Below are 12790 nucleotides of genomic sequence, written 5' to 3'. Positions count from 1 at the left end.
CCATGGCCTACCCCAGGATATAGTGTCAGACCGGGGCCCGCAATTCTCAGCAACCTTTTGGAAGGAGTTCTGTCATCTCCTTGGGGCCACCGCCAGCCTATCGTCTGGATTCCACCCGCAGTCAAACGGCCAAACTGAACGCATGAACCAGGAGCTGGAGAAGGCACTGAGGTGCGTGGCCTCCCAAAATCCCCGGGCCTGGGCTCAACACCTGCTCTGGGTGGAATATGCCCATAATTCACTCACCAGTTCCTCCACCGGGTTCTCCCCCTTTCAGTGTGTCTACGGGTATCAACCTCCACTGTTTGCCAGCCAGGAGGCGGATGCCACCTGTCCGTCTGCTCTTGCGTATGCCCGCCGCTGCCGCCGCACTTGGGCCCAGGCTCGCACTGTGCTCCTGAAGTCTGGAACCAGCTACGCCGTCGGTGCCAACCGACGGAGGACCCCAGCACCTACTTACCGGGTTGGTCAGAAGGTCTGGCTGTCTGCCCGGGATCTGCCGCTGCGGGTTGAATCACGAAAGCTGGCCCCTCGCTTCATTGGTCCTTTTCCTGTGCAGAGAGTCATCAGTCCAACAGCAGTCCGGCTTCAGTTGCCCGCTTCCATGCGGGTCCACCCCACCTTCCACGTCTCCAAGGTCAAGCCGGTCCATGAAAGTCCCCTGGTCCCTGCAGCTCCGGCGCCGCCTCCTCCGCGCCTCGTAGATGGCGGTCCTGTCTTCACCGTCCGGCGGCTGCTCCGCTCTAGGCGAAGGGGTAGGGGTCTCCAGTACCTCGTTGACTGGGAGGGATATGGTCCAGAGGAGAGGACCTGGATCCCGGCCAGGAGGATAGTGGACCGGACCCTCATCACTGACTTCCACCGACTACATCCTGATCAGCCTGCAATCCGTAGGGGCCGTCCAAGAGGGGTCCCTAGCCGTCCTGCCAACCCTGCTCCTGTCTCAGTGCCTGTCCTGTCTCCCGACCGTGACCCTCCAGCTCCTTCTGAGGATGAGGATATTCACTCGGACCGCTCGGAAGAGTTCTGACCCGCCGCCTGCTCCCCTCCACCCTCCCGGCATGATGTTGTTCTTGGGACTTCTGGGGCCGTCCCTTGGAGGGGGGGTCCTGTCATGAGCACTCTCTCTCCCTGGTAGCAACCTTCATTGCATTCAATTATCTGCCACTCTGCTCACTCTCTCCCTACTCTGCCTAACGAGCTCCACCTGGCTCCGCCCTGCTCTGCTCTTGTTACCTGGCCAGCTGCACTGCATTTCCCACTCACCATCCTCACCTTGCCTCACTCTGTTCTAATTACTCTGCCAGCTGCACTGCATTTCCCCACTAACCTCTCCCAGTATATCAAGCCCTGTTTTTCAGCCAAGCCCTGTCAGATCGTCTTCATGCCTGGACCAGTAACCTGCCTGCCTGTCTGCGCTCTGACTCCTGTCTGTGATTCTGATCCTTTCTTGACTGCCTCCTTGTTCTACTGCCCCGACTATCCCGACCTGCCTTCTGGATCTCGACTACCCTCCGATCTTCAGCCCCTCCGGTAACTCGATTCTGCCTTCTGTCTCTCACCACGATATTTGCCCAGCCCTGATCTGTACTTCTGCCTGCCATTCATATTGCTGTTGTGTGTGTGTTCCCCCAGGTCTCCGACCACCAGATGAGCGAGCCCAGACGCTTCACCACCCTCAGCCCGATACGCCGCTCCATCACTGGGGGACACACACACACTAAGCACTTTGGACTGGACACCCCCGGACATTTGGTGACCCCCGGAGCCCAGGTAACCCACAGGACCCGGAAAAACCCCAGAGCCCCAAGCACCCCTGGAACCCCTGACACCCCTGGCACTCCTAGCACCCCTGGAACCGGAACCTCCCAAGACCTCACGATCATCTCACTCCTCTTCCCCCCTGAACCCCTCAATAAAGAACTCTGAATTTGAACTTGCGCTCTTGGGTCCTCTTCTGTCCGTGACATTAGTACCTGCCTTACAAGTTACTGATGCAGGCATTAACATTGTATGTATTAGTACTAATAGATGTATCCCTAAAATAAAGTGTTACTATTTCGGTGTGCTTCTCAAATGAACAATTTCTCGCCTTCATCAGTGCCCGTGACTGTGTGCGCGTGTATATACAGTATGCTCCTGCACTGAGTTCTCACACATGGACCTAGGTGATTATTATTATTTTGATATTTCAAAGAAAATCTTCTAACATAAAAGTCCACTAATGCATTAAAGATCACAGCTCAAAGTCAGAGTTATTTTCTGATATTGAACTGCGAACTGCTTCAGAGTGGGTTAGCCACTACCGATCTGTGTGCAGTGTCAACCTTGAATATGTAGTCTACCAAGAGGGTGAAAATAGTTGGAAGCCGCAGGCAAAACTTTGGGAGCTAAGACCCCCTGCCTCCAGGCCAGGGCTGGATTAAGATGGCCAGATGCCCCTATAGGCTACAGGTTGCTGTAGGCCCTTGTAGAACCGAGAAGAATAAAGCATATTTGCCAACTAGTGGAATGAAGTAGGCCTTATTCACCAGATTTGCCAATCCATTGAAGATGACAGGCTTATTTATTTGGTACAGTGTATTATGACCATTCTACTTTTTTAATTACCGGTTCTTTGGCCTATTGGGGGGTCCCTGGTAGTTGACGACTCCTAGCCTATGTGTTAATCCGGGCTTGCTCCTAGCTCTGCTACTAGGCCAGAACGCAGTGGTGGTAAACACAGGGGTTATTGGAGGACACGGCGGGAAAGGAAGGCACCAACGGGAGTTGACTCTGATCTGCCAAAAACATTCAGATTTTCAGAAGCATCAGGCGTACCGCAACGGCTGTGATGATGATAAGGAAGTGACTGGGGACATAAACAAAAACAAAAACAAAAACAAAAAGGAAACGACAATAAAGCGCGTTGGTCTATTTCCAGAACTTTCTTGGATGGATATCTATCACTTCAAAGTTGGAAATCGTCTATTAAATGTTAAAGGATAAAGTTTCTGGCCTATTAGAACCTGGACAGATGTTTTCCATGTTTGGCAAGTTGAATATTTTTCAGTCAGCCTTCCGAAGAGAGCCCCAACATGTAACAGTCACATTTTGGTAATAACAGCCACAGTCATTCATAGCTAAGATGCCTTTTCCAGACATACCTACATCCATACATAGCACAAAAAATACACATTACAATAAATTCATAAGCATATATACACATGTAATGTACTGAACTACTATAATGCCTCATGAATGCACGTCAACCTCCCCTCCATTTAAAATGTATTAACTGAGATATCATAAATTCTCATTGTGACTCAATGTTGTCACAAGGAATTGGGGTCCAATGAGTGGTTTTGGTTAAAAGAGAAAATCTCCCACTTTTCATTAGAATAATCTACCATTCATGTGCATTCATCTTATTTATATGACTGGTTCTTATTAACCCTGATTTTTAACCACACTTCCTCTCTCAGGCTATAGCCTACATGAGTCTCATCTACACTGAAATCTCCCACTGTCTGGAAAGTATTCATCTTTAAAGTGATACTGTCCCATTTTTGGAAATAAGCTTATTTTACACCTTCCCTTGAGTTAAATAATAGGGTTTTACCGTTCTCCTGTACTTTCAACCGTTTTCTAGTTATGACAGTGCAAATTTTACCTCCAAGCTAACAGTTAACATTGAGTCCTATGAGACCAGTTAGCCGCGAGCTGGTCTCATAGGACTCAATGTTAACTGCTAGCATGGAGGTAAAATTTGCACCGCCATACCCCGAGAACGGTTGAAAGTACAGGAGAACGGTAAAAACCTATTATTTAAGTCCAGGAGAGGTGTAAAATAAGCTTATTTCCAAAAATGGGACAGTATCACTTTAAGTCCAGTTGTTTCAGTTGTTTCAGACAAAGCTAGAAATTATTGACGATGACACAGTCAAGAAAAAAAGGCTCCAGTCAAACTATCTAACGAAGACGTTTGAGCTTTTGACTTCTCTGCTGATCTAAGCCGAAAGGCGTTCGGGGAATAAAGGAGTGTGAAAGTTTTTCAGGAAATAGCTTCCCATGCTTCCAAGCCCCCACCCCTTGAGTTTAATCATTGCACCAAATGATTGATGTTGATTTCCTGATATGGTTGTAATAGGCACCCCGCTGCTTCATATCCCTGGAGAACCTCTTTATATTCAGCAAGGCACAGTAAGAAAAATTAGTGTTACAGCTTACAATATCAAGACGGAGGGCCCTGACCCGGGCATCTCTGCTCCTGGTAGCCCCTTAATGCACACCCTACCTCCAGTGGCACGCTGTAATAGTCATTGAAATGTAACTACCATAGCACTACAATACTATGACACAACACAGGCCCTTAAGTAATGCACCACGACTTGGTCATTACTATACTGGTAACAATAAATTTATGAAGCCGCGTCTTAAGGGGTTAAAGTGGCCACCAAAAGGGACTGCAGAGCGCAGCATGATGTAATAGATAGGCCTACTGTGTGAGAAGGAGGAGGAAATACATCTCCATTCACCGAATCACACATGCTTCAATTATTGCCCCATTTACTCCAAGAGTCATGAATAGGTTGTTGAAAAACATTTTAAGCACAACCACCTCTAAATTTCCTGCGCAAACTAAAGAAGGCAAGTGCTACACCCTCCATCATGACAACATTCTACAGAGGAACCATAGAGAGCGCCGTGTCCAACTGCATCACAGTGTGGGGAGGAAGCTGCACGGAGAAAAACAGGAAGACACTCCAGCGTGTTGTGAACACAGCGAAGAAGATCATTGGAGTACCACTCCCCTCCCTGCAGGACATTTACACCACACGCCTCACCCGGAAAGCACTGATGATCATCAAAGACACAAGCCACCCTGCACACAAACTGTTCAGCCTCCTGCCCTCTGGAAAGAGGTACAGGCGCCTCCGTTCCCGTACCACCAGGCTGGCGAGCAGCACAATGCACCAAGCGATCAAGATGCTGAACACTCAACCCACTCTCCCTCCACTGTCAGCCTCTAGCCAGCAAGGCCACTGACAACCCCCCCCCCCCATCCCCCACCACCATATCTGCGACTGAACATTTCACCTGCACTACTATACTTGTGACTGAACTTTCAACCTGCACTAACTCAAAACATGCACACACACACACACACACACACACACACACACAAGCACACAAGCACACTGCACTTTCTGCACTAAACCCAAACATACACACACTGACACACACTGACACACACACACACACACACACACAGACACACGAACACACACACAGACGCACACCGCACCTTCTACCTGCACTAAACACATACACACACATACACACACACACACACACACACACACACACACACACACACACACACACACACACACACACACACACACACACACACACACACACACATTGCTGCTGGTGTACTTGACAGACCTTTTTAATATTTATTTTTCTTCAAAATGCTACTATTACCATGTCAGAACGCTATAAAGGACTTTTTTAGGAAAAGCACAAAAGCACAACAATACCTCTTAATGTATGTCCTCTACAAGTCTTCTGTTGTCCAGTCTTGCACTTTAAATGTCTGTATGAGCACTGTCTATGTCCACACTGTCTTAAGTCCATGTATAAGTACTGTCTATGTCTATACTGTCTATGTCCTTACCTAGATTAGTCTATGTATGTATGGGAAAGCAAGAAATGTAATTTCAAATTCTTTGTATGACCAGTGCATGTAAAGAAATTGACAATAAAACCTACTTGACTTGACTTGACTAAATTTGTAATGCACAATTCACTCAAGACAAGTCTGACACAGTGTGACAATTGGCCCAAGACACAAGACTTAAATTTAAGTTTTCACAATTGTATTTCATTAACTATTCATCCCTGCTATTACTTTAAATAATTCAGGATCATCAATATTTAACTATTTTGGCTCGAGCACAAATCTGTTTGGTTTTTGCTGGTCAGGAGGACAAGGCCATATAACATCAGTGACATATGTATGCTGCCCAATCACATTATTCATGATAATGAACATAATATAATTACATGGCGCATTTGTCATGGAGCATTTCCACTCCTTGGAGTCTTCTTAAAGGCAGTGGAATACTGTTTCTTCTTAAAATTACTTTTCAATAACACTATTTCAATGAAATATTTGCATATACTGTAAAGTAGCGTACAATTAAAAAACCATGGCCTTATATTTTGTCAGAAAGCAGGATTGCATGCTATTTACCCCTGGCTATGGACTGGACACATTTCTGTTAAAATACAAATTCTGATTAAAAAAAAAAATCATACTCTGTATGTAAAGCCCAATACTGAGAGATCCCAACAGCACAAGCTTGCATGGACAAGGGTGCACACTCACAAAGGTGCGCCTGCGCGCCTGCGCGCCTGCGCGACAGCCCGCCCGCCCGCACCTACGCACGCGCACACACATTCATTTGTTTTTCTGTTGAGGCCACAGATGTTGCAGCTGAGCATCTGTCCAGCGCGGCATATCTGTTAGGATGCCTACTGACTACAGCTGTCGACCGGCCTCGCATCCAGGACTGGACTGGCCATCTGGCATAGTAGGCATTTCCCAGTGGGCCCCGCACCCTTGTGGGCCCCTATTTTCAGAAAATAGGGGCCCCCGAGGGTTCGGGGCCCAACGGGAAATGCCTGCTCTGCCCGATGACCAGTCCATCCCTGCATGTTGTCTCCTGGTGCAGTTGAAAATGCTCCATGCTTAAACATTCTTATTCAGGTTAGCCTCACATGTTTTGAATCAAATGCAAACTTAAGTTGACCTAATTGAATTTTATAGTTTGTTGACATAAATGTGTCACGGAGAGAGACAACAAAAAGCCCCATCATGTGTGGTCGACTGAGCCCATGAAGGTGGTCTGGTGGAGAAGAGTGGCCTGCAAGTCTTAAATTAATAATTTATTCATGTATTTACTTTTTTCAAAGCTGAAAAGGGACAGATGGGTAGTCCATGACACCATAAACATGCCATTCCTCTAGGGGATCTGTGATATTTTATGAAAACCAAACAGACTGTCGGAAACCCTATGCTCAGGGTTTGTGCATCACACCATCACGCAAGGCAGAATTTTATAACTGAGTAGAAGAGACAGCTGGGGTGATTAATGTCTTTTATTTTTTGATGGACTTTTATTTATGATGGAGTTTTTATTTAGACGTTTATTTTACTCAGAAGCATAATGTTTTTTTTTAAGATTTCTTTCTTTTCCTTGCACAATGTAGCACTGAAAGAAATTATTTTTCAGAAGACTTGAACCCTAAAAGCTTATATGGATACATCTCAGGGTCAGTGATGAGTAAAAGATGATCTACTGTACTACAAAATGGGGCAGGAACTGTCAGTATAGCCACATTATGACAAAATATGAGTACACTTTCTGTTTCAGTGCTGGTTAAACCTCACCTTAAAGCTCAACCTTGAAAGAGAACAGTTAGATTTCAGGTACATTTTTACAAGTCAAGCAAGCTTCCCCCCACACCACCCTGTTCCTCGCCTGCTCTAATATCATACCTCACAGCTGTAATTTATAATAACAGTCTGGTTGTCCTGGTTAAACAGGTGCTGTCTAATATGCTTTTGCAAATTTGTTTTGGAGGATGCCAGACATGAGAATTAGGCCCAAAGTAAACACATCACAGACACAGCCTCTGTCCCTAGAGGAAGTGGGAACAGGAACACCAGAGCTCAGGGTACTTGGATGGCTCATCTTCATAGGCCTTGGCATGTTCCAAATGATCAGTTGCACAGTGTTCTACTGTTTTATTTTTTTGTATTTTGTTGAGTGTTTTTTGACATCTAACTGAGACCATTGAACCACATCAGCTGGCAAACGCTCAATCTTTTTTTTTTTTTTTGGCTGATGCAAACCTGCTGCCATTCCCAGTTTTTTCTATGCCATTGCATCCATCGGAGCAGAGGGAGATCACCATCCATTGTTAATTCATCACATTGTTGGCCATTTTAGTTTTCCTTCTCTATAGGTCACAACGAGTTTAAGACCATATTCTGTTTTTTGTATGCATTAGGCATATATTTTATACACAATGTGTTGGATGATGAAACAGTTGTTATTCACCCACTTCACCCACTTCTGGTCTACCGCTCTACAATGTTGCCAAGGGTTCATCTTTGGTTTGATTTGTTTTCTGCCCTTACTATGCTGATCATCTCTCTTCTGTATGTTTTGTAGATGTGTTTTTTTTTCCTACAAGGGACTTAACGGCCTTGCCTAGTCAGCCTTAAACAGATGTTATTGCATCGTCAGAGGAAAATAGAACATTTTTGCATTAAACATTTGTAGATTTTATTGCTCAGCATCTAGCAAATATTGACCTATTTTGCATGATGTAATTCACAACATCATCACTGCATATCCACAGTTTTCTATATTACTTAGTGTTTTATTAAGTTCATGAAGAACTAACTGCATAGGCTATATGTGCAGTACTCTTTGCTGCTAATTGCTGATGTGTTACAAAATCTGAACGCTCATTGCATTGACTCTCTGCAACACTCCTGAAAGCTGTGCTTGTGTTTAACTCGGCGGCATACAGTGAGTAGTTCATCTAGCAGACAATTGGCACATTGCAAAGTTATCTCAGTGACACATGACTTCAGACTGTACCGGGACGTGCTAATTGGGTGAACAATAGCCTACAAAACAAAACAAAAAAAGAATAGATTATCAGGGATCTTTGAACCCCTTTTCGTCTATATATTGTATAACTGTTTTTTAGAAGATCAACCAACACCAAACTAAACAACCCACATAAAAAATGCATTGAGAAGGAGGATTTTTTTTTATAATGTATTGTTTAAAACTTTTTTTTTTACTCCACTCCTGTATCTCATAACGATGTTATTTTATTTGGCAACCCTCATTCTCGCTGTAAGCTTGAGTAATAGATGATGACAGAACGCAATGCAGGAACATCTGGGATCTACATGGAGGAAAAGAAAAAAAGAGAATGAAAAGAGGTGGAACATGAAAGCCAAAAGAGGGGCTAATTCAGGAAGAATTTTTTCCCAGTGGACAGACTCTGTGCCTGTGTGACTTGCACTTTGAGTTACATTAAGACATAGCTGTGAGCCTCTGTCCTCATACATGTCAGATCATCACACGTCCCAATTATTGTTCCAAATTTCTCCTCTAAATCCCCCAGCAGTTGTGTGCAAACGAAAACATCACTTCACTCCATGAAAACAAGAGTGGATTTATTTATCAATTTATTCCCCTCCACTTAAACAGATTTGAATTCTCCTGACTTCAACAAAAACAAAGGCTCCCGCTGGCCCAATTATTATTGCACTTTTTACTTTTCTGCATACATGGAAAGTTTCTTTCAAACTGGTGGTGTTTAGCAATGCTGCCAATGAGTGCCAGACCATTGGAAGGCATGGGGTTCCTGTGTAATAGTCAAGCATGGAGACAGTCAAAGGCATCTACAGGCAGGGATGGACTGGCCATCTGGCATAGCGGGCATTTCCCGGTGGGCCCCACACCCTCATGGGCCCCTTTTTTCAGAAATGTAATTTGTTTTATTATTATTTTTTACATTTCTGAAAATAGGGGCCCACAAGGGTGCGGGGGCCAATGGTGAGTCAGATTTGCAACGCTAATTATGAGGGGCCCTTTTAAGCCAAAAGTGCCCAGGCCCTATTTCTCCCCATCTAGCCCTGTCTACAGGGCCCTTATTATGGCTCAGAGCTGTAGTCTACCAAGATGAGAGGTGTTTGAAAGTTGAGATGGTTGGTGGAGAAACCTTAGGAGAAACCTTATTTTTATGTTGTAGAATAAACCTGAGTAGCGTGGAGATGTGGCACTGCTTTTTGATGGCTCTTGTGGTGCCTCTGTCGTAAAAGTTCTATTATAGCTTCTGTCCCAGTACCAGAGACAGCACAGTTGACATTGTAGCAGAGTGGAGTATAGACAGACAGAGACAGACAGACAGACAGACAGACAGGCTGATGGGGCTAAAAGAGGAACAGAAACCTAAGGAAGAAGGATTGGCGGGTAAACTGAGGAAAGAGCAACAGTTAAAGAGGGGAAAGAATTGGGGAAATGAGAATGCATGTGTTGAGAGATTCCTGTGGTTAAGCTGCTGTCAGATGTCGTTCAGGTGGTACAATCGGGTCTGATTACTAGCTGGAGTGGTGACACTGACCTCTGGCACTTCAACGCACACCTGTGTTTGAAACCAGGGGGGAAGGATTTGGCTGGTTAGCTTCGCCGATTAGCAATTTGCCATTTTCGCATTTCCGACATCCACTTCGCTCAATGATGATTGGTGGGTACGCGAGTTTAGTGTTGGACGCACAGACCTTTACAGGTCTGTGGTTGGGCACCTCCACGCATCAGCTTTCTGGTCGACCGTATGTCAGTCCGTAAGGTGGCACGTCATTGGATAAAACTAGTAAACTGTCGGCGGAAATAACTCCATTTTGGAAGCTGTAAAACCGTTCAATTTTGGCTGAATTCACTAGCCTAGCATTTCCCATTGAAATGACTGGAGGCGGGACTTATTCACTCTCTCCAGTTCTTATACTACCTCCATGTTTGAAACCTAACGCTTTGGCAGCAGCCAGTTAGCCCTTTATCTTCCCTATCAAGGAGCCTAATTAGGCATGATCAACCCTCCCCTTTTCAAGATGCCTTCCAACATGGCGACATCTTGAACCAGAGAAAAATAGGGGTTCAATCAAATGCGTTTCTCGAAAGCGCAGTTGTTAGCCAGTTAGCAACTTGAGTAGTTGCCAAAGGGAAATTGCATTGAAAACAACAAAATAGCTAACATAGTTAGCAACTATGGCTTTGAGAAATGCACCAGTGGGGGTTCAATCAAGTGCAGTTTACCTCCCTAAGAGAAAGTGCGGGGGTAGGTCTCTGATGTTGAATGCACTTCAGTGAAGTGAAGTGAAAGTAGAAGCTGAACTGCTAAACTCCAACTCCCATTGTCATTGTGGCACAGCATTCCGCAGCACACAAGTGCACACTGCACACAACAACATTGCATTTATGCCTCACCTGTGCAAGAGGGCAGCCCCCAATGGCGCCCAAAAGGGAGCAGTGCAGCGGGACGGTACCATGCTCAGGGTACCTAAGTCATGGAGGAGGATGGGGGAAAGCATTGGTTAATTACTCACCCCACCAACCTGGCGGGTCGGGATCAAACCAGCAACCTTTGGGCTACAAGTCTCACGCCCTAACCACTTACCCCTGACGAGGACCGTAAAAAGACATTGTCAAATACTGAGGTGAAATGCGCGCTCTACTGCATGCTGTACATTTACAATGCTTCAAACTCTTCAGTCAAATTCTTAAGTTCTTTGTCATTAATTACTGCCTTGAGGATAACTGGGGGTGGGGTATACAGACTGAATTTACCATTGCTGATCATAGATTGATTTTCATCATAGATAAATTTTACATTTCTAAAAAAAATACAGAGGAAATGACCTCTGTGTCCTCAATGGTAGTTACGACCATGCCCATGACTACATCTTTTTATTTAAGAGTGGGTTGGTTCAGTCTGGATGACATAAAACCAATATGTGCAACCTATTATTTGAACAAATCATGATTTTTTTGTTTCTAAAATCATATCCTGGGCTTCATTCGGTGGGTAGGGTAAGGATCAATAGTGGTCCTTTTCATTGGGAAAAAACAGCATTCTGTTCTGTCCCTCGGGCACCGTTTAGACTGGTCTAATAAAAAATGTTCAAATCATCTCAAAAGCAATTACTGCTTGCAGGTATTTACTGAGACCACTTTATTTTTGACAGATGTACCACGTCAAAAAAGTCAATCGATTGAAACACTTCACAGTTTCCATTGTCTTAACTATCCAATGATCTGCGTTATTTTAGAAATCTCTGTCTATCTCACTTTAAAGATTTTTTTTCCCTAGTTCATGAACCAAAAGATATCTCTGTTGCCTGGGCATGTCCATGATTCCCGGCTTGTGAGGGAATAAGGCTATAAAACAAAACGAAGCAGAGGTGTTTCTGGCCTTTGTGAGCCACACACTGAAAAAAGTCACAAATAGTCTGCAGTTTTATCACCAGAGCCCATGCTGAACTGAGATTCCTCCTAACTCAGTTTGGATCATTCAGCTAATGTGATCAAAGTGTAAGGCCAAAGCAGAGTGTCATGTGTCATTGGGCAGCCGTGGCCTAATACCAATACCCTGAAAAATATTAACTGTAAGTCGCTTTGAATAAATTAAAGCGTCATCTAAGTGAAATGTAATTAACACCTTCATCATGGGATATACCGTACATTTGTTATTGTATACTTGTTTATTTTACTTTGGCCCAAGTACAATTGTAAGTCTTAAAATAGTGTAGGCCTAACCAGTGTACAGTAAGTGTAACTGCAACCCGTTTATCTATGGATACCAACAGGGCTCTAAATTAACACCAGCCAACCGGCCAAATGCTGGTGAAACTTCAGATTGGCTGGTAGAAAAGACCAACTTACCAGCCACTTTGACCCATTAGTGAGTATGTGTTTGGCTGGTAAGATTAACATCTACCAGCCATGTTGGCTGGTGATAACAAAAGTTAATTTAGAGCCTGGATACCAATATAGTAATACGACTCCGAACATGAATCCGAACCCAATGCAGTTTAATCAGGGCCGGCACGAGGCATAAGCAAACTGTGGCCACCAGGGGCCCCCATGAGCAGCAAAGTTCCAAGAAGAAATGAAATTTCCACCATTTTCACTATATCTCTTTCTCATGTACCACT

This window comes from Engraulis encrasicolus, chromosome 12 (genome assembly GCF_034702125.1).
Source record: "Engraulis encrasicolus isolate BLACKSEA-1 chromosome 12, IST_EnEncr_1.0, whole genome shotgun sequence".
Lineage (NCBI taxonomy): Eukaryota > Metazoa > Chordata > Actinopteri > Clupeiformes > Engraulidae > Engraulis > Engraulis encrasicolus.
This window is presented reverse-complemented; position numbering follows the sequence as displayed.